The 22677-nt window shown below is 46.4% G+C and overlaps 1 protein-coding gene across 2 annotated transcripts in view; it reads right to left on the minus strand.

Moving 5' to 3' along the window:
* LOC136646075 (sorbin and SH3 domain-containing protein 1-like) overlaps window positions 1-5307 on the minus strand; it is a 209615-nt gene extending 204308 nt beyond the window's left edge. For both annotated transcript variants that reach the window (XM_066622642.1, XM_066622641.1), the window contains exon 1: window positions 5207-5307. The gene's annotated coding sequence lies outside the window, so the exon portion shown is untranslated. The remainder of the gene's footprint in view (window positions 1-5206) is intronic.
* Between the last annotated feature and the right edge of the window lie 17370 nt (window positions 5308-22677).

Below are 22677 nucleotides of genomic sequence, written 5' to 3' on the forward strand. Positions count from 1 at the left end.
TCCATTGTACAGCAGAAATGGACAGCATGTCTCTGTCCTGGAACTTCTGTGTTCCTATCCCACACCCTAATAGCCACCAAAAATGACCCTTGGAACTCCAGCTTCCTGCTCGGAGATGCTTTTTCAACCTAATAATAACCATTATGTCTCACACATACTATGCATAATTAAACCCTTAATTCCTAGAAGCAGGCAAGTTATGTAAAGTCTCTTAGCTCTTTGCAGTCATTGGAGGTTCTGGCAATGTTATAAAAGCTTCTTGTTCCTAGAGAGGCAGGACTAATTATGAATTAGATTAACGACTAAATTGTATTATTTTATTTAATGTTTCTTTGTTTCCTGTTTGTCTCAGCTGACCACATCACAGAGCAATCAGTGCCACAGCACTGGAAACCTCTGTTTGTGCTCAGAATGGCAGGAAGTTCCTAACAATCCACCAGGGCCTTTCACCCGCAAGGCCGGCAATGTTTGCAAACAAGCACTCTGTAGCACCCTAATAGGGAAGGGAGCCAAGATATTTTTCTAAGCTACTTGCTTAGTTCTCAGGCCCTTCTGATGCCCAAGTGAGATTGGTGTGAAAGAATATGGCACAAGAAGCAAGGACAGCTCATCCACTAGCCAGATGAAGCATTAACCCAGATGCCAGTCTTAAAACAGCTGTTGCCTCCGTTTACTCGGCACCACTGCATTGGTACAGTTGATGGGAGAATGTGCACTAGCCAATACTTAGCTGGTTTTCCAAATGTTCTTTGAATTGTTTAAGGGAATGAGGCCTTGATTAGCTCAGTGGCACAGTACAAGTTTTGCATGAAAACGGTCCCAAACCCTGGCCTCCCTGAGAAGGACACTAGTATGAAATCCTTAGAAACTACAGCCACCACAGCAGCCAATACTAACTTAAGGTAGATCAATGGGCTGACTCAGTGTAAAGCAGCTTCGTATGTTGTAATGGACTGAAGCAAGTGACATCAGGAGGGGGAACAGTGGCGATTCAGGAGGAAGGGTGCACAGAGATGGGCTGTCTAGGGCCAGCTGGCTATGAGGAAAGCACTACACACTACTACTACTACTACTACTACTACAGCATCTTGTTCAGACTGTTCAACTCACTCTTTTCAGTGTCAGGCTGTCTGCTGGACTGGGCCCGCTTCACTAGCACTTTGTGAATATCCAGCAATGTGCTTTCCTTCCAGCCAGTTTAATCTTAAAACGTTCAGTTTATTTCTTCACTTAGATTTTCTAAACAGTGTCATTGGTTATGCCATTTTTTTTTTAAATAAGGCAATCTGCCTAACCTGCTAGAATGGACAAGACCACCATGCAAGTGAAAATAACACACTGTAAACATTGAAAGCGTCCCACCAAGCAGAACTAAAGAAAATATAATCCAATATCCATCCTTACAAGGTATGGGAGAAAAAATGAAATAGGCTGGTATTTTGGCTTTTAATATACTGTATGAACTGGATCTGCAAAAATAATGTAAATAATCCCTTACCTAGTCTTACTGGCTCTGCTTTCAACATAGGATTCTTAAATGCCTTCTGAGTGCATGTTCTCAAGACACAAATAAGTGGATATGGCTGCAATCATATACACACTTACCAAGGAATTGTAAGTTCACTGAACTCAGTGGAACTTACTTCTGAGTAGCACAGGATTCTTACTTGCACAGGATTCTGCTGCAAGACTGCTTACAGAATATACATGTACTAAATACAGCTTTCATTCAGCAACCACAGATCTGTTTCTGACTGTCACTGCATATGCCTTCTCCTCCATTCAAAGCTACTTTAGAAGCAACACAGCTAACACCAGGCCTAGCTAAAGCTCAGCTGCTGCCTGAGGCAGCTCAAGATTGCCACCCTGCTCTCCCAACAAGGGGTTAAAAAACCTTGTGCACAAGTTAGTACCCCTGTGCACTCCCCTGATGGATAAGGGGATGGAGGAGACTCCTCCATCCACCCCTTGCCTTACACAGCTCTCCCTTCCTTTTATGGGTTCTGTTTCAATTAACAGGAAGAGTAGAACATGCTGGAATTCACAACATACTGTGCTCTTCCTGTTCATTTGAAACAGGACCCCTGCAGAGGAAGGAGGCTGCAAGAGAAGGGAAGAGAATGTAATGGGGCTCTGCCCCACTGCATTGGCAGAGACTAGAGAAGAGACATGGGGTGTTTGTCAGTTCACCACCTCTCCCAATTTGCTATTTCGTGAGAAGGTCATCCCAGGCAACACGTCCATCCTGTGTGTAGTTTATGCTTTCTCACATATCCCAAGTTTTGTTTGTGTCACAGGGTGCACCTTTAGATGTCAAGATGCAAACACCTCTAGCAACCTGGAAGATGTGTTGTCTTAAGTCATGCCACATTTCAGATTTCTAAAGAGTACTAACAGTTTGTGGGCACAATCAAGCCCCTCTGCTTTCAAAAGGAGGAATGTAAACATTTCTGTTATCTCATCACTTCAGGTATGCATTCACCAAATGTGAGGTTTCTACACCCTACACCAAATGTAGGGTGAGAAGGAGTACCCTGTTTTGACTCATACCCATTTCAATATCCCTATAACATTTATCAGTAATTCTTAAGTTATTAGAAGGCCCAGCTGTAAATAATCAAAGACTGTATGATGAAGCTTGTTCTTAACATGTACATGTAGTATGGAAAACAATCCTTTAGTGCAGTGGTTCTCACACATTTAGCACTGGGACTCACTTTTCAGAATGAGAATCTGTCAGGACCCACCAGAAGTCATGACCGGAAGTGACATTACCAAACAGAATTTTTTTTTAACAATGCTAGGCTGTAATCTTAACCACATTTATCCAGGAGTGAGTCCCATTGACTATCATTGTTAAAAGAATATACATAGTAGCTTGTTAAAAGTACAGGTCTGTAACATTTCCCCAAATGCAGTCACATACCAGGGGAGCATCAAGTCTAATATATTAAAAATAAAATATTGAAATGAATGGGGACCCACTTGAAATAGACTTACAATCCACCTAGTGGGTCCCGACCCATGGTTTGAGAAACACTGCTTTATTGCCAAGTTATGGAGATCAGAACATTCAAACAGTTGCTGAAGGCACTCGGCTGGGTCTGACAATTACTGTTAAATGTCAAGGTTTTCTGCTATTTCCGTTTAGTAGGTTTATCAGTAAATATCAGCGTTCACATTGTTGACCATTAAATTGGCATTTATTTATTTTATGCCTTGTAAAAACAAAATCCAAGACTGCCCAGGCATGGGAGAGGAGTCAACGGTTGTCATCCAATTAGATCACAGGTTCTATCCAAGAGCAGACAAGGAGAGTTGCATAAAAACATATATAGTAATCTCTATTCCCTGCCTGGTAGGGGAAAAAGACAGGAATGTCAGATTTGAGAAGGTTACCTCTTTGAAGAGTCAATTTGTGTCAGAAATGCAACTGAACAAATTACTGCACAGCATTGGAACAACAGAAGCACATCCACATATCTGAAAGCGCAGTGTTTGTACAAGTCATTCCTGTTTCTAAAAACCAAACGTACAGCATACTGACACAGAATCCGCTCTTTGGCTGAAATAGGATATGCACAACACAACCAGAGCGACTTTTCTTCATTACCCTAAGAGACTAATAAATAAATAAGTGGAAGGTCTCTTGCTCACAGCAGCACACTGGTAAGTTCCCCCCCCCCCATCCTTGAGTCTGCAAAAGCTTTGGAATCCAAAAGCCCACAGCAGGCCATAGGTACATGTTTCATTCTCCAATCAGATGTCATCAAGATTGTGTGAATTCACCAACATCTGGACTTTTGTCTTGCTCTTTAAGGGAGGAGAAATACCTACTGAAAGACACTAGTGTTGTTGTTTTTTTTTACATGCATGTACGTAATTTCTGAAGTCCCCACCACTCCAAATCCAAGGAATGCACAAGGGACCTTTGATCAGTCAACACCCAAACACACAGCCTATTTTTTTAATGCATTTTATCAACCATTGCTGATTCTAGCTTTCCCAAAGTTGGTCCAACAAAAGGTGGTGTTTTGTTGGTTCTGCGGTTCCCCAAAGTGCAGAATCCCCCTAGTTGCTCTGCTGCAAACACACAGGCAGGACTAATGCGTTACTGTCATCCAGCATTTGGGCACAGCTCCCATTCACCTCAGTGGTAGGGTTATCAGATACAAAGGGGGCCAGAGTGACTATACCTTTTATGATTGTATACAAGAGGGAATTTTTGGCTTCTTCAATCCTGAGCTGCACCTGCCATAATTCAATGGTTCAAAAGCACTCTGCCCCCTTTTGTATCTGGTCACTCTGCTCAGTGGGGATTGCACAAGAGATCTTCCCAGCTTTCTTCCTTAACACCATCCTCTGCCTGAAAGGATGAATGAACAGCTGCGGCATACCACACACACGCCCTGCTTCCTGGACCTGGAGGCAACAGAGAAGATGCTCCTTTCCCCACTACCTAGCAACGGCTACAGTTTATCTCCTATCCGTACCCTCGGAAACAATGCCGAACAGTCTTTCCCGGTGCATCCACGGTGGAATTATCTTTTAGCCTCCCCTCCCAAGCACTCACTCTGCCATCCCATTTCAAGGTCGCAGATCCATTTTAAAAAAAAATAAAAAAGGGTCCAACCAATCTGAAAATGGATTCCTTCCGCCGATTTCTTTACAATCAAAAGGAATCCTATGGGATTTGTCCCACTGGTGTCCACGGATCCATTGCGTGGGGCTCCGATTTTATTTGTTCAAATGCCCCTTCCACGCACAAATACCCTGGCTGTGCAAATTATGAATGAATGTATCCAATGCCTCAATTAGACTTCTTTCTGGGGAGGGGGGAATGGCGGACACGATCCCTTCCCGACCTTCCACAGACGCTTTGCAATTTTAGAAATCCATCCTAATGTCCAGGTTTTTTTTTGGGGGGGGGGGGTGGAGAAGTGTCCTTCCTCCTAGGTTTCTTCGTGATCTATCCAGCAAACCTGATCCCACAGCTCACCTCTTTTTTAACCGACAGGAAACACGACCGAGCCTAGCCTGCACACAAAACAGAGCCTAACCTAGGCTGCAATTCCATCCACACTTTCCTGGGTGTAAGCCCCATTAACTACAATGAGTAGATACGCATGGATTGGATTCCTTGTTTGCGCACACATCCATGCCTTGCAGAGTCCATCACCCAGAAGAAAAGGCTCGCCTCGTTTACCTGGTGCGGGCAGCGGCGGCCTTCCTGCCCGCCTTCCCTCCCTGCTGGTCACGAAACTCCTCCAGCCTCCGCGCTGCAGTGCTCGCAGCGCTGTTTTGCCTCCGCTGACCAGAGGCAGCCCTGACTTCAGCGAGACGCCCGCGCGCGGCCAATGGGGCTGCGTCCCCTCCCACCTCATTAGAATGCCTCGGGATGCTTCCTCCGCCGCCGGCGCCGCCGCGACCCACCGGAGAGGAGGTGAGCTCAGCAGGCAGCTAACGCCGCGCCTCCCCCAGCACTAAGCGGGTGGGCGCCCCGCTAGCTAGCCGGTGCGAGGGGGAGGCAGTGTGGAAGCTGCGGAGGCTCCGATCCAACGCATGCCTACTCAGAAGCAAGCCCCATTCGCGTCAGTGGGGCTTACTCCCAGGAAAGTGCGCATAGAAGCAAGCCCCTTTAGAGTCAAAGGGGCTTACTCCCAGGAAAGTGCGCGTAGGATTGCACTACCGGGTGGGTGGTGCGCCCAGATCTTTCCTCCGCCTGGGTCTTCACTGATGATCTTTCTACGACTCATGATCTCACCCGGCAGCTTCCTCGAGATCTGCCTCCGTCCCCGGAGGACGGTGGGTTCAGAGAGGCTTAATCCGAAGGCAGTCAGCTGAGTTGATCCGGAAAGCCTTCCCTTTCCACGATTTAGAGGCAGTCTGTCCTTTCCACGATTTCTCCCTAACCCTGGAAAAATCATGCACTGAACACTTCCTCAGTGGGATCTCGGGCAAGGGGGCGGTAAATGAGTGACAGCCCAAGCCTATGCATGTCTACTCAGAAGTAAACCCCATTGGGATCAGCGGGCTTACTCCTAGGAAAGTGCGTTTAGGGTTGCAGCCTTAAAGACTGTTTCCGGCTCACCCATAGCTGCATGGAAAGAACACAACAAAGCAGGCATAGAGAGCAAACAGAGCCTCCCCCCCCCCCCCCAGGCATGGAGAGCCAGGCATATAGCAGAGGTGGCAAAACAGTGGACATTTTCTGTAACTTGCCTTTGTCCAGCTGTTCCTGAAGCTAGATGTGCGGGTCTACGTCTCATTTCCCCTGTCTGAGCAATCATAAGGTTTCTGCAGCTCCAGACCCTCCACACTCTCCCCACACACTTCCTCTTCCTGCTCTTTTGGGAAGGCATGGCAAGGCAGTGAGGAACTGGGAGGGTTTGGAGACCAACTGAGGTAGTCAGCAGAGGCAGTGAGGGGGCACAGGGCACCTGTAGTATGCCCAGCCCACTCCCGCTGCCCATCCATTGCATGAAGTAGCCACTTCACATAGCCTCCTCAGTGGGTGACCTCAGTAAGTGACCTGGGTGACCTTTTTGCATGGCACACTAGCATACTTAAGGGGGGGCAAGGGGGTCAAAAGCCTCAAGCAGCACAGGGGGGGGGTACTGCTACTATCCACTGCTCCCCCATCATCCTTTTTTTTTTACAAGCAAAAGAAGTCACTGGTGCTGCCAGTTTCTTTTGCTTTGAAAATAAGTGAAAGGGGGGGGTGGAGCAACTTGCTCCAAATAGCTGCCCCTCTTTTTCCAAAGTGGCAGAAACCAGCCATCCCCCCCCCATTCTGTTGCTTTGGGGGAAAAAATATAAATGGGTGGATGTTCTACCATAAAGGGGAACAGCTACCCCTTTCCAAAGTGGCAGAATACAGCAGGGCTGCCAGAGCAAGGGACAACCACAATTACTTTTGGGTGAATGGGGGGTGGCACTGGTGTTCCTGGCCCCCAGGTGGCAAGAAAGCCAGGACTGCCAGTGACATGACAGCAGAAAGCAGCACTCCCTTCTGCCCCACATGCTGTCCTTGTGAGCATGTTTGGAAGAGTAAGGAGCAGCACCCTTCCAGTGGGGGCTCATCCTCAAATAACTACAATTCCCACCATACATCATCTATTTCAATATCAGCAATTTAAATACACAACATAAATCCTAGTTCAACACTGTTGTGCAGAATAAGAAGCACGGGATGTAAAAAGACAGATATCTTGACTCCCAGCTAACCTCTCTTAAAGGTTTGCTGTATGTTTGGTCTGTGACTGCAGAGTTCCAAACAGAAGCTCTCTCCTCAAGCCACTGTGCAAATAAGTAGCGCCTAATAATCTCTAGGTGTTATTAATCTAGGTGTATTTATAGGAACTGAAGTAGCAAAGACTAGAGGCAGCAAAGGTTCCTTCCCAAGGAAAAAAAAAAATCTGTCACTTTCCTTCAGCTGGCTGCTTGATGTTTCCTGAGGCTTCAGAATGATAAATTCATCTGGTTCAGAGGTATTACGAGGCATCAGTGAGAGTTCTTATGATACAACATTGAACGGTGGGGTCCACGTCATAAGCAATGCCACACAAGACCAGTTTCCCTTACAGCACAGTCTTCTCAGAAGTAAGTTCCATGGTGCTCAGTGGGACTCACTCCCAGGAAAGTAGGTACTGTGCTAGGATTACATCCTTAATAATATTTTCCTGGGTTTTTCATGGCTCAGGCGAATTTGGCTTTCATTAACGGTGGCAAGAATTAAGAAGCAGGGCCGGCCTTAGGATGATTGGACCAAATCAGGCACTGCTGCCACCACCTCGTTCTGTACCTGACGCCCTGGCATGGAATCGCTCGTGCCTAGGTGCAGCAATCAGAGCGCTGCTGTGTAAGGCCCACCTGACCCTGGGTCCAAATGGCCCAAAATGGGCCTCCTGGAAGCAGTTGACAGTGACATCACATTATCACCACTTATTTCCGGGTGCCACGCTTTGTGCAGGGCACCATCGGCCCTGTGCTGTGTTTGTCCCTGTGAGTGGGAGACCTGTAAGGGGGGATCACTCTCTTCCCAGTGAGTGGGGGACTTTCTTCCGAGAAACTTACAGCAGCACTTTTAAACCTCACAGAGAGCTTGTGCACTACAGTTAGTCTGGGCCAAGGCAATACAGTGAGCTTCATGGCTGCAAAGGGATTTAGATCTGGGTTTTCCTCTGTTCCAGCTAAGCCAAAGCCTGAGCCCATGTGGCTGTTTACATTTATCCCTTGTTCCCTTTCCTCTCCCAATCCTTCTCTTGCTCTGTAATTTGCATTGTAAGCACCTTGTGGCAGAGCCCTGTCTTTTTTTGTTCAGAAGCTCAGTAAAGTACCATATACACTGATGACACATGATTCTTTATCTGTCTTCCTATCAGCCAGTTCCCAACATTCCACTTCTTTCTAGTATGACAAACAAACTCCAGGACAGAGCTATGCAGGGAGGAACTGGCTTGGTTCTCAATCCCCATTGCACCCTATAGGACAAAATGCATGGGCTGAAATCTAGGTCCTGGATGGGAGGGGGCAAACATAACGCACCCATTATAGTGTCAGACATTTGGGTAATAAATAATAATAGCAACTCCACTACCTAGGCTCTGTTCTGCCTAGGTAAAGACCACAAGAAAATATCCATGAAACTTTTCAAAAAACTGGTTTAAATGAGAACCAGAGTGTTGCCCCACTGAACATCCAACATGGGATTTCTGTGCCTTACAAGCTGTGTTTGTTTAAGCAGAGCTGGAATTGGGGGAGGGGGCCTTCTGAAGCAGATTGAACATTCCTTTAATCCACATGCCATTGAAAGCGGAGAGGCTACGCAACTGCAGCTATTGTGTCTGCATATGTCGATGGGGTCCCTAATCCCTCCAGATCACTGACATGATGTGCTCAGTCTACAATGGCTCTTTTGGATAAATTACAACCTCTGTGGTGTCCATTTAAGCTTGGCTACAGGATGGAACTGCTGAGTTTGGTTCTTATTGAAGGCAATTTGGAGAAATCATCATTGCTGGCCCTGAGCCCTTTGTCATCAGTTATTATCCTCACTATTCAGTGTGAGTGCCCAGAGAAAACAAATCAGGACACCTATAACACCAGGCAGGGACACAGGACAGCACTTTGAAGAGTGCAGCTCTTTAAGGGCTTAGAATATGAGCCATCCTGAGTCAAGTGCTTTGCAACACCTGCCAGCTTCCTTCCCCCCAGGTTAAGGCTGAACTACACATGACTTTAATCACATCATTGGCTCTGCTGTGCTTGTTTTTTCCCCCTGTAAATAGCAACAAATGAGAGCCAGTGACATGATTAAAGTCATGACTAACTTCCAAGCTGCTCTGTAACTTTTTGTGGTGTGAAGTGCCAGGAGTCTTGTTCCACTGCAGCTCCAGTGGAGCTCCTGTTTCCAATATGAGGCCCCCCCTTGCCTCAAAATACTTCCTGTTGCCCAATAACTCCAAGCACTTTCTCCCAGCACCACCACCTCATTCTAAAGGACATTCACATGCACCTTTGGATGGGAGTCTTTGGATGTATGTGCATGAAAAAGTAATAAGATATAAACAATTGCATCCCAGTTTCTAGGGTTGCAGTGGGATAGGACTCACTTTTTACTGGAAGATGTAATGTCCTTGAGGGAGTCAATGCCCCCCCATCATGCCCACCCGTTAATCACCACTCCAGCACATTTAAGCTTACCACACTATCAGCTGTTTATAGATATATGGGCAGTCCTATCCTCCCCAACACCACCAGGTAGAGTGGCACCAGAATAGCTACCACTGTATCCAGCAGGGCCAGGAAAGCTGCCTGACGTCTCCTCAGGGGAAGAGGATTTTCATCCCCTTCCCCAAAGGAAAGCCCCAGGCCTTGCAATGGTACTACTTGAGACTGTGCCAGCTATTTTGCTGGTGCAGATTTGAGAAACCCCATTTTGAGCTTTGCAGCCCAATGCAGGGTGTAGGATCAGGTGGAGGAGGTCTCCACAGGTCCCACACCCCTCCCAGGCCAGTACCTTCCCTTGTCCCACCCTCCCACACCCCGAAAAGCAGCACAATAGCCCAGCATGCCACTTATTGCCAGTGGCTCATAACGGGTGTCCTCCCAGCACTGAAGCCCAGCGCTGCACCTCCCACCTCATACAGTTGGCAACCTTCAGTCTCGAAAGGCTATGGTATCGCGCTCTGAAAGGTGGTTCTGGAACAGCGTCTAGTGTGGCTGAAAAGGCCAATTCGGGAGTGACAATCCCTTCCACACTGGGAGCAGGTGCAGTCTGTCCCTGGTCTGTCTCCCTGGCTATGGGCCTTCCTTCTTTGCCTCTTAGCCTCAGACTGTTGGCCAAGTGTCTCTTCAAACTGGGAAAGGCCATGCTGCACAGCCTGCCTCCAAGCAGGCCACTCAGAGGCCAGGGTTTCCCACTTGTTGAGGTCCACTCCGAAGGCCTTCAGATCCCTCTTGCAGATGTCCTTGTATCGCAGCTGTGGTCTACCTGTAGGGCGCTTTCCTTGCACGAGTTCTCCATAGAGGAGATCCTTTGGGATCCAGCCATCATCCATTCTCATGACATGACCGAGCCAATGCAGGCGTCTCTGTTTCAGCAGTGCATACATGCTAGGGATTCCAGCATGTTCCAGGACTGTGTTGTTTGGAACTTTGTCCTGCCAGGTGATGCCGAGAATGCGTCGGAGGCAGCGCATGTGGAAAGCGTTCAGTTTCCTCTCCTGTTGTGAGCGAAGAGTCCATGACTCGCTGCAGTACAGAAGTGTACTCAGGATGCAAGCTCTGTAGACCTGGATCTTGGTATGTTCTGTCAGCTTCTTGTTGGACCAGACTCTCTAGGGTGCTGCAAATGCGCTTACAGCACTTTTGCGGCACCCAGCACCAGTGGTTTGCTCATACCGCCAGCACTGGTAACGTTAGCAGCTCCCCTATTTCCAAAACAGCAAAGTAAGTACGGTATCTGATCATTTCAGCCAATACATTTTTTCCAGTCCTGTTGAAATACGTGGGACTTATTTCTGAGTAGTCCTGCATAGGATTGTTCTGTGAATCACTAGCAAAGGAAAAGGTGGCATGGAGCAGAATGGAATGTGAACATACTGTCATTTTCTTTAACTCGGCGATGAACTTTGCATGAAACTACAGCAATTACTTTGTATAAACATCACACAGGCAGGTTCTCTGGCCCAGATATTTTTCAAATGCAAACAGTACTAAGCAGGACATTTTTTTCCTTCTTCTTCTTCTTCACTTATGTAATCTTGTCTGCTTTCCCTCCCAGTTCTACCCATAATTTTGCACCTCTACTACCAGCCTGTTAAGAATAAAGGAAGAACAGACTCTTCAATAGGGCCGTTCAAGGAGACAAATAGCAGCTTATGACATGAAGTCAACACTGCTGGAAATTCTGTTTTTCAGTATTAAGCTTTTGTCTTAAGTCCAACACGCAGGCGTTGAACAGCAGAGCCAACTGCGTTACTTTGCAAAACCCAAGCCATCCCCATCAACGTGTCAATATTTTTTTTTGCCCATTTCTGTGATTGAGGCCTTAAAAGCAGCTTGGCGTGCTGGTTAAGTGCTTTTCCTCCCCTGTGAATTAATTGGTTCTCTGCCTACCTTTCCATCAGCTAGCAAAGATTAATAATCCACCTACAGCAAGCTCAACGCTTTTGTACAGGGAAAGACAGCAAGTATTGTGATGAGACTGAAGAGCAAGACTAAATACTAAAAATATTACAATGCACCAGGTGTTGAACAGTTCTCTCTTGTGTTCCAAAAATACCCAGGCAAAGCACAAAGGCAGTCTCCCTGGAGCAACCAGATTCTTTGCATATCAGCCTCCACACAGATTAACATATATAAACCAAGTTTTTAGATTTGGTGTTCTGTAAGCATAGAGCCAGAGAAGAAGGTGCTCCTGCAATCAGCTTCATATTGCTCAAGCCAAAACAATCCAGAACCAATGCAGTTTAATTGGAACTTTGTGTTTCCAGTGGGGCGTGACCATTTCAGTGGCAACCAGTACTAAGCAAGAAGTGGGAATAGAGGGTCTCCCTCATCAGTACTGAGGTCTGCCAAATGGCTTCTTTTCAAATGGGATAAGAAGCATGGACGTTTGGTCACCAGTTTGGGAAGAGCCATGCCTGTCCATGAGGTGAACTCAGAAAGCCACTTCAGGGGACAAATTGGTGGGGGTGCCCATCTCTGTCCATCCACTCACTTCCACTGCTTCTGCTCCTCACCTCACTGACTGGATTGGAAAAGGAAGAGGGGGGGTCCAAATATTATTTAGGGGGGGTCCCAATAACCTTTCAAGCCTGTGTAAGAGAAGGCTTGGATCCAGTCCAACAACGGAACTGCTGATCAAAACCAAATTCTTGCTATAATCCCACACAACCTCTTCTCGCTGTCATGCCCCAAAGCTCCTAAGGCCAGCCCTGCTCAGGCTGCTACCTCACAAAGTTGCTATAAAGACACAAGAGGTAGGAGCAAGTGGGGCGGGTGTGGGTGGATTGGAACCTGAGAGGTGGGGTGAGATTGGCAATGGCTCCAAGTTTCATATTTGATTGATTGATTGATTGATTGATTGATTGGGGTCATGGCACATAAAAGGCTGAAGACCACTACTCTAGCTCACTACTCTCCTGCACACTTCCTGTTTTGTTCCATCCCTTCCTTTCTTTTCCAGCCCATGCAGTGAGAGGAGCTGAGTGAACACATCACCAGGTAAGAGGGAATAGCATTTGGTAAGCAGTAGCACCAAGTAAGAGGGAGCAGCAGCAAAACCTCAGGTGCCGGGAGGTTTTGGGCATGCCCTGTCACTATGAGTTTTCTTACCTTTTTTCCTCTTATCTTTGTATTATTTTTTAAAACTCTATGATAGGTTAATACTAAAGAAAAATGCTCATGGCAAGCCCTTTTAGAAATTTGAGTCTCCAAAACTGACACTGTTATGGTGTCAAAAAGGACACTTGAATAGCCCAAAAAGAAACAAAGTGTTTATTGAAATGATAGCGCTCAAGACAACCTCAAGAAGAAATGTTACTGCTCAAGACTACCTCGTTTGCCCTGGTCCAGGTCAAGCCTGGATCAGTGGCTTGGAGTCTGCAGGAATCATTTTCTAGGTGACTGTTGAAAACAATCCTGAAGATTTTGACATTTAATGACTTAATGACACTTAATTTTCTTAATGATATTATGTCATCCTGGAAGAAGAAAACTCCGGGAACAGCTTTTGCCAAATTCTGCAAACCATAAATCAATGTGCCAAGAAAATCCCAAATGTTGGCCTGCCTGCTGAGCATGTTTGACTCTGAAAGGTATGCATGCTCTTTTTAACCAGCAAGTTCAGTGCCACCCTTTTCTCCTGAGATTCCATTTCAGATAGCGGTAGACATGTTTCCGGAAACACCATTCCAGAGCAATGTGAGAAGCAGGCTTCATCTCAGACTGTGCACTGTGAGTGGGGCATGAAGGTTTCTTTTATGACTGGGGAGGCAACAAATGGGGAGTTGTGTCCCTCACGTTCTGAAAGAAACCGCTTCAGCATTCACTAGTTGGGGAGCAAAGGAGCTCAGCAACTGGACAACAGAGTGAAGAATCCCACCCACATCCCTAAGCAAATAAAAGCAAACATTTCAATTTCTTCTCATGGAAAATGCTGAGGCATGGTTTTGTTTTAAGCATGCTAGCCGGTTTAGACCTCTTTCCACTGCTCCCAGTATTGGGTCATGTAGTTTTCTGCAATCTGGGCCAATGCATGTTTACTCAGAATTGCATCCCCCTGACTTCAATGGGGCTTGCTCCCAAGTGAATTTGCATCTGCTCAAAGCATCATTTTGCTGGGCAGAATCTCCACTTAGCAGCTCAGAATATTTCCAGTTTCCTTCCTCCCCCCCCCCCAGCACTCATCATCATCAGAACCTTTATTGGTATATACTGTACAATATATATGAACAGTTATAAACAGCACTCCATGTGTTCCCCAGCTGTCTGAATGAAGACCTGGGGCAGATACCGCTGCCCGAACTGCCCCTCCTGACCAAGCAATTAAGTCAGATAGAGGTTAAAAGAGAAGATGTTTCAGACCTAATTGACAAATTAAAGATCAATAAGTCACCGGGCCCTGATGGCATCCACCCAAGAGTTATTAAGGAATTGAAGAATGAAGTTACTGATCTCTTGACTAAAATATGCAACTTGTCCCTAAAAACGACCATGGTGCCAGAGGATTGGAGGACAGCAAATGTCGCACCGATCTTTAAAAAGGGAAGGAGAAGGGACCCAGGAAACTATAGGCCAGTCAGCCCAACATCTATTCCAGGTAAGATGGTGGAATGCCTCATCAAAGATAGAATCTCAAAACACATAGACGAACAAGCCTTGCTGAGGGAAAATCAGCATGGCTTCTGTAAGGGTAAGTCTTGCCTCATGAACCTTTTAGAATTCTTTGAAAAGGTCAGCAGGCATGTGGATGCGGGAGAACCCGTGGACATTATATATCTGGACTTTCAGAAGGCATTCAACACAGTCCCTCACCAGAGGCTACTGAGAAAATTCCACAGTCAGGGAATTAGAGGGCAGGTCCTCTCATGGATTGGGAACTGGTTGAAGACCAGGAAACAGAGAGTGGGTGTCAATGGGCAATTTTCACAATGGAGAAACGTGAAAAACGGTGTGCCCCAAGGATCTGTCCTAGGACTGGTGCTTTTCAACCTGTTCATAAATGACCTGGAGACAGGGTTGAGCAGCGAGATGGCTAAGTTTGCAGACGACACCAAACTTTTCCGAGTGGTGAAGACCAGAAGTGATTGTGAGGAGCCCCAGAAGGATCTCTCCAAACTGGCAGAATGGGCAGCAAAATGGCAGATGCGTTTCAATGTCAGTAAGTGTAAAATCATGCACATTGGGGCAAAAAATCAAACCTTCACATATAGGCTAATGGGTTCTGAGCTGTCTGTGACAGATCAGGAGAGAGATCTTGGGATGGTGGTGGACAGGTCAATGAGAGCACTTGACCCAATGTGCGGCAGCAGCAAAGAAGGCCAATTCTATGCTTGGGATCATTAGAAAAGGTATTGAGAACAAAACAGCTAATATTATAATGCCGCTGTACAAATCGATGGTAAGGCCACACCTGGAGTATTGTGTCCAGTTCTGGTCACCGCATCTCAAAAAGGACATAGTGGAAATGGAAAAGGTGCAAAAGAGAGCGACTAAGATGATTACTGGGCTGGGGCACCTTCCTTATGAGGAAAGGCTACGGCGTTTGGGCCTCTTCAGCCTAGAAAAGAGATGCCTGAGGGTGGACATGATTGAGACATACAAAATTATACATGGGAAGGATAGAGTGGATAGGGAGATGCTCTTTACACCCTCACATAACACCAGAACCAGGGGACATCCACTAAAATTGAGTGCTGGGAGGGTTAGGAGAGACAAAAGAAAATATTTCTTTACTCAGCATGTGGTCAGTCTGTGGAACTCCTTGCCTCAGGATGTGGTGATAGCATCTGGCCTGGATACCTTTAAAAGGCGATTGGACATGTTTTTGGAGGAAAAATCCATTACGGGTTACAAGCCATAATGGGTATGTGCAACCTCCTGATTTTTGAAATGGGCTGCGTCAGAATGCCAGATGCAAGGGAGGGCATCAGGATGCAGGTCTCTCGTTATCTGGTGTGGTCCCTGAGACATCTGGTGGGCCACTGTGAGATACAGGAAGCTGGACTTCATGGGCCTATGGCCTGATCCAGCAGGGCTGTTCTTATGTACCTGCTTGCAAACCCAGCTGACATTTTCTCTTCAGTACAATGGTGGTGCAAACGTTCTTCCCCTTGATAACAAGAATTAATTCATTCAATTTATACCCCACTTTTCTCCTGAGTGGACACCCAGAGCAGCTTACAAAATCTAGAATGGAAGACTCCACCCCACTCCTCTTCCCTACCAGCAAGAGTTAGTTGCTTATCAACATTGGGGACACTTTTTAAAATTGTTGCTGAGAACTCTGCATTTCTAACTGCTGCACTTGGGGAAAATTTCAGTCCTCCAGGAGACAGCAACAGCTTTCTTCACAGGAGACAGAAAATGACAGACCAAATAAATTTCATCCCTCTCTCTTTACCAGCTCTGTCTAGTGCTGATGCAGCTTGCCAGATCTCTGGAATGCAGCACATAATTTTTTTTTAAAGAAGGAGCCAGCACTCTAGTCCCCTTCAAGTTCCATCCCCTGGCATAAGAGTCTGTATTCCCCCATCCCTGATCTGATGTGAGAATTGGTTTCCTTCAGACATTTTGCACATGCTCAGAGACACCATATTTTATTTAAAAGATATGGGTTGAGTCTGGCAGAAATTAAGCTCTGTTTCAATCTCATCCATTATTTAAACCTGAATGTTTAACCCTAGTTGAGAGCTGGATATGGTCATTTGTGGTAAAACAGAGGCACTCCACATATGCTCTAGTGTGCTCTTGTTTAATCACTGGAATTTCTAAAATTCCAAACAAATTTCTTGTTTGTTCCTGGAATTTCTAAAATTTTTAATTTCTGAGAACAGACGCTTCTGATGTTCATGTGTCTGTATGACGTCACGTGCATTCTTCTCTGGAGGCTGTTATTACCTTCATCATTTACTACTTACACTCATTATACAAAAATTGAAAGAGAGATGGCCCTACCTGAAAGCTTACAACAATGGTATTCAAACTGGCGCGTCGCAACGCCCCAGTCTGTGGGTCCTGGCCTCTGCCCCCTTAAGGGTCAGGGCAGCCAGGAGATGGGGGAAGGCGGTGGTGATGGATCGTGCCACTCAGGGGGGCTGCAGGGGCTTGGGTGCACTTGCCCAAGCCTCCTGCAGCCTCCCGGAGGTGCGGGGAGCCCTGCACAACCTTCAGCAGGGCTCCCCAGCTCAGGAAAAGTGAAAGCGGAGCTATCACGTCCTGCCCCGCAAAACCGGAAGCGGAGCACAATTGCTCTGCTTTCCCTTCTGATGGGGCTGCAGGGACTGGGGTGCACCCTCCAGTCCCTGCAGCAGCCGTCCCTGTGTGCGGGGAACCCTGCACAAGCACCTGCAAGGCTCCCCAGGTCAGGGAAAGGGAGAGTGGGGCGATCGCGCTCCACTTCTGCTTTTGTGGAGGCAGAACAGATTGCTCCACTCTGCCTTTCCCTGACCTGGGGAGCCCTGCAGGCGCTCACGCAGGGCTTCCCGCACACAGGGATGGCTGCTGCAGGGACTGGTGAGTGCATCCCAGTCCCTGCAGCCCCCTGGTGACGCGATCCTGGGGATCGCGTCACTGCCTCCCCCCACCCCGCTGCCTTCCCCCCCCCCCGCCCCCACAAAGACTTACTGCAGGTTTCAAACTCCTGGAGAGTTTGAAAACAGCAGGCTTACAAGATTTCTTGGGTGAGAGGTTGAGCCAGACTGTCATCCATCAATTAGCCATACTTGATCATGTTTTTCAAGTAGGGGGGATAGGAGGAGGAAGTACAGATTGATGAGGAACAAGAGTGAGAACAGAAATTCTACTTTGGTGGTTGTAGGAAAAAAGTAGTAAGGATCAGAGGAACTCTGAGTATGTGCAAAGTAGCTTTACTTCAAGTTTTAAACAAACTGTTTGCTGGTTATAATAGAGCAGCCATTTTGAACTGGTGTGCTGCTAAAGGTCCATAGGGGTACTTCAGGAGTTTTGAGCACAGTGGCTGAAAATAGCTGAAAAACTCTTCCAGGTTCTGCAGCTCTGTTAGGGCAACTGACTGTAGTAATGAATTGGCTCTGCTGGTGGAGGAAGAGGGACAGACAATTTGTTACTACAGACAGTTGCTCTAGAAACAGCTGCAGAACCCAGAGGAGTCTCCCGAAAGATGGAAGTGACATCACAAGAGACAGAGATCCTAGAGAAGACCATAGAGGTCAGTGTGCCATGGGAAGAAAAATGTTGAAAATAGCTGGAATAGAGGGCTGAGAAATTTCTATCTGTGGAAAACCTTGGTGCACACATTTTGCTGCATTGATGTCAAGGAATTTTCACATAGGTTAGAACAACATTTCTCAAACTGTGAGCTGGGACCCACTAGGTGAGTCACGAGCTAACTGCAAGTGGGTCGTATTGCAACTAGCTCAGCTTCAATTGAGAAAGAGCTGAAAATACAGGGTACAGAGCTGCTGGGCAGCGTGGGCACCTGGTGGGAAAAAGGCATGGTGCTTTCCCCTGAATAGGTGGGAAGACAGGATACTGGAAAGGAGGCAGGGCTGTATGGTTGGAGATAGTGGCGTTCTCTGGAGGGGGAGGCACAGCACTGATTTTTGCAGGGCACCTCAATACGCCATCTAAGCAGCCCCTCACCATCAGAGCCATTCTGGGCAGTGGCTCTGGGCCATGAGAGCCAAGTGGAGGAGATGCCTCCATGTTGCTCTCAGTGCCACCAATGGTTCTGATGGTAAGGTGAAGGAGCAGCTTACACTGTTCATTGAGGCATCTTGCAAACCTTTGCGCTGTGCCCCACTCTGGGAAAACCACTGGCTGCAGCAGGATTCAAGTCTGCATTCCGCTTTAACTTCTGATCTGGAATGTTTGAATTGCAAGCTATGCAAATTAACAGCATGAGCACCTCTGTGTGATGGGACCTTTGGCTGATCACGGTTTAGGTTTGAAGCATAAACTGATGATGTCGCTTCCGGCCATGACATCACTTCCAGGTTAATGACATCACTTCCAGCAAGTCTTGACAGATTGTTATTCTAAAGAGTGGGTCCCAGTGCTAAAAAGTTTGAGAACCACTGGACTAGAAGGTCAAGCAAGTTGCAAGAGGTGTGCAACTTGATCATCTGAGCCATCTGGTCTGTTTTAGGCATTTAATTGATGTATCCAGGAAAACACTGTGCATAAGGCATTCCATTCAGTACTGCTTTTCACTTGTGGTATTAGTAGTATTCAGAATTGTGGGTTACTTCCCTTGGCTACTAGCCTCCCCCATTAGAGCTGCCAACCCTTCAGAATTGGCCTGAAATCTCCATGTTTCTGAATGCTACCCTGGAGATCTGAACAGAGCCCTTCCAGAATTTTCAACATTATATCATGTTGGCAAAAAACAAAGGAACAGCTTTAGTCTGAGTTGGCAACCCTTCTCACCACACATACCCCTTGTTTACAAGAATGGTCCTGTTTCCAACTGAGAAATGCTGGGAAGTAAGAGGAAATATTTGTTTACTTTCTTAGTGAAGTTAGAAGGTCAAGCAATATAAGTTATAGCTGTAGATGAATCATGGCACTATGAAGAGCAATCAAATGAATCCAAGACTCAGTCAATGTGGGCATGCTGAATTGACATAGCAGGATCAGTAGTGTAAACAGCGAATCATGCTCTGTAGTGAAACAAAACATTCTAGGTCTAGGATACGCTGAGAGCAAGTTCCAATTCAGAAGATTCATGGCTGTTTTTGTTGAAGTAGAGTGACCTTAAGGCCTATTACAGACTGTCCAATGTTGTGATTAGCATTTGATTACATTTAGCAGAAAAGTTTCCTTATGTCAAGTTCCTGCAAGATCTGGTTTTGTAAAATGCCAAAAATTTGTCTTGCTGTGGCAGGTATGCAGACTTCATTTGTACCAACCTATAGATATTGCAGGGTGACACCATTTCTAAGAAGGTGCCCCACTACAATGTTTGGGAACTCTGGGAGTATTGTGACTAGGAAAGAATACTGCTATTTGGTAGAGAAATCCAAGGTACTTGAACATGGAGGACACGAGAGCACCATGAAAGGTCATAGAACTGGTACTTTCCCTTTAAAGGCATTGAGAGTCGTCTGTAGAAAAGCTAAAACATTCTCCTTCTTCAGTCGTGTGCCTGCTACTGCTCAACAAGGCTGAGTGTCAAGGAACTGGCAAGAACACTGCATGCCAAACTTACTAAGCAGGGAGAAGTAATTCCTGGAAAGGTTACATGAAGTCACAAAGCTCACATGCAAAATGGCACTTTTGTTTTTCTGCTATTCCTAGTCACCCTCTACTAGCCTCTAGTCTAGTTCAAGATGATAACTTCCAAAAATGTGACATTTCATTCTCGTTTGGCAGGATAAACAAAAACAAAAATTAAAAGGGGGGGGGGGGAGAGAACAAATGTTCCAGTTAAGAAACCATCAGAGAGAACAACAGGCCCTCCAGAAAAGGTTGTGTTTTGAGAGGGTGAAGGAAGCGCAAGGGAAGAATTTCCTTTATACAGTGCCATAATTTTACAAAGGGAATTGAGCACAGTTGAGTAATTGCTACAGAAGTTTGAATTTAAAGGATCTCTCATTCCTAGGCAAAATAGTCCTCAATAATGCAAGGAGGATCCTAGATCCAGCTCATATGTAGTTCAATTTTTTTTAAATCCAGTAATCAGAAGGAAACCTCTTTTCCCAGTCACACTCTAGCCTGCCACGCTTTCCTTGAAGAACATCAAATTGACATCTTACTGGGGCAGCAGTGATATTTGGATGAAGGAATAATGTGGGGTAGGCAGATCATGAGGGGAAGTAATTCCACCCCAATAAGAAATTCCCAGGACGTGACTGGCTGCTGTGATCACTTTGCATGTGACTTATCCATCTCACAAACAATAAGGGTGCAGTGTGATGATCTGTGCCAGGAGAAAAGGCAATTGTGCCATATCAATAACATGTGAAATAGGCCTGGATCTTCACTCTGCAACCATCAGAAGTAGTTTATTTTCTTAATTAAACATTTTCAAACCAGGATGTTGACAATGGCACTGTGAGCCAACTAACCCATTCAAAGAAAGCAGTCCTCTGTGCACTGTATGTTCAAAGCATAGAATCAGAGTTGGAAGGTACCTAATAGGTCATCTAGTCCAACTCCAAATGTAGGTGAATGAATTTTCTCTCCTGTCAAAATCTACTACTCAAGGAGAGGTACTAGCATCAGGAAGAATCATTCTAGCCTAGATTTCTCCCAGATGCTCTAACCTCCCACAAGTAAGAGGGACCATTCCAACAGGAGATTCCTCAGTCTGTATTTTGAAGTGGTACAGTCCACCCACATGTAGTTTTTTCAGAACGTTTGAGTCAGCCTAAGCTAGACTCCTCCTGAGGGTATAGTCTGAGATTTTGAAAGTACTTTTAATGAGAACACATGGCAGGGTGGCCTGACTGGCCATTAGGAAAGGTATAGGCATCCTTCTCTGCATCGGGGTTTGCAGTGTATGTAATTTTTCTGTTCTGTGCCTCATCCTTGTGGAAAAGAATCTCAGGCTCTACCATCAACCCGAAGAAAAACCCAACCACTCTTGAATCCCTTGACACATGGATGGTGTCACTCCATCTCAGTGAGAATGTAGGACACATTTCCTTTAAGAAAGTAAGATTTCTTAATAAAAATTCAAACAAAGGCTCCATGAATAAGACATGTAATTGATTATGGGCCAGGATTCAGCAGCAGCCTCTGCACATGCCAGATCTCATCTGATCTCAGAAGCTAAGCAGGGTCAGGCCTGGTTAGTACTTGGATGGGAGACTGCCTGGGAATACCAGGTGCTGTAGGCTTATACCATAGTCTTTCGAGACTGAAGGTTGCCAACCATGATTATGGGCCAAGTTAATTTCACTGGTGGATTCACCAGTGATTCCCTTTCCACCTGTAAAAACAGCAGAGCTCTCTAAACATTTAGGAATGCTCAAACACATGAGAGGGCAATCCATGGTAGTCTTTGGCCAGTGCAGCAGCCATTGCATCAGCAGAGGGTGTCACAAATGTGCCATACAGCAGCCAGAGACCAGGCAGCGCTGGTGGGGAAGGCTGCACCACCCTGCTGATGCTGCATCCAAGCCTTTCACCCAATGGAGCAGGTAATGTCGCACTGGGTGATGGAGGGGCAGTGGGAGGTTGTAACAGAGGTGGGGAGGAGGGTTTCTGGGCCGGGGGAGGGTGAAATGGGGCAGACCAGGCCCAGTAGGGGGTGCCATCAGCAGAGCAGGCCTCTGCTGTATCCTAACCCCCGTCCTGGGCCTCCCTGCTTTACATGGGGTTGCTCAGACTTGCCCCTGCTGTTTAGCAGGTGCAGATTCAAGTAGACCCATGCAGCAGGCTTTGCTGTTACTTGATGTAAGGGGAAAAATATCCCCTTACCCAGAGGAGACCTCCAGCCTGCTGCACAGCTTAGGATTGGGCTGCCCAACATTCTTCAAGATCTTTGAGTTCCTTAACGTATCACAGAGGGGTAAATCAGGACATTACTTTTAGCAGTGTATCCCCCCCAAGCATTCCCAGAATAGACTTGTTTCAACTTATTGATGGTGCTACCTCATCTCATCACAGCAGTATTGGAGCATGACTCACATCCTCACCTTATAAACATTTGCAAATTGTTCAGATTTCCCAAGAAGGGAAACACTGGAAAGCTTTGAATAGAAGCCGAAATCTGTTCCTGTTCTGTCTCAACTGGCACTTCCATCTTCATGCTATGCATGCACATATCCCCAGGCACAAATAAGATATCGACAAGCAGAAAGCATAGGCTGCTGCAGTGCTCATCTGATACCAGTTCTAACTTTCAAAAGAGACTGAACTTTTAACTTTGTTTTCTCTGGCTAGTGCAGCCATACAATCAACAGCAATGCCAATATAACAACAAATTGATATTATGGAATTAATTGTTCTAACCAGGATACA

The sequence above is a fragment of the Tiliqua scincoides genome, chromosome 3 (assembly GCF_035046505.1).
Source record: "Tiliqua scincoides isolate rTilSci1 chromosome 3, rTilSci1.hap2, whole genome shotgun sequence".
Taxonomy (NCBI): domain Eukaryota; kingdom Metazoa; phylum Chordata; class Lepidosauria; order Squamata; family Scincidae; genus Tiliqua; species Tiliqua scincoides.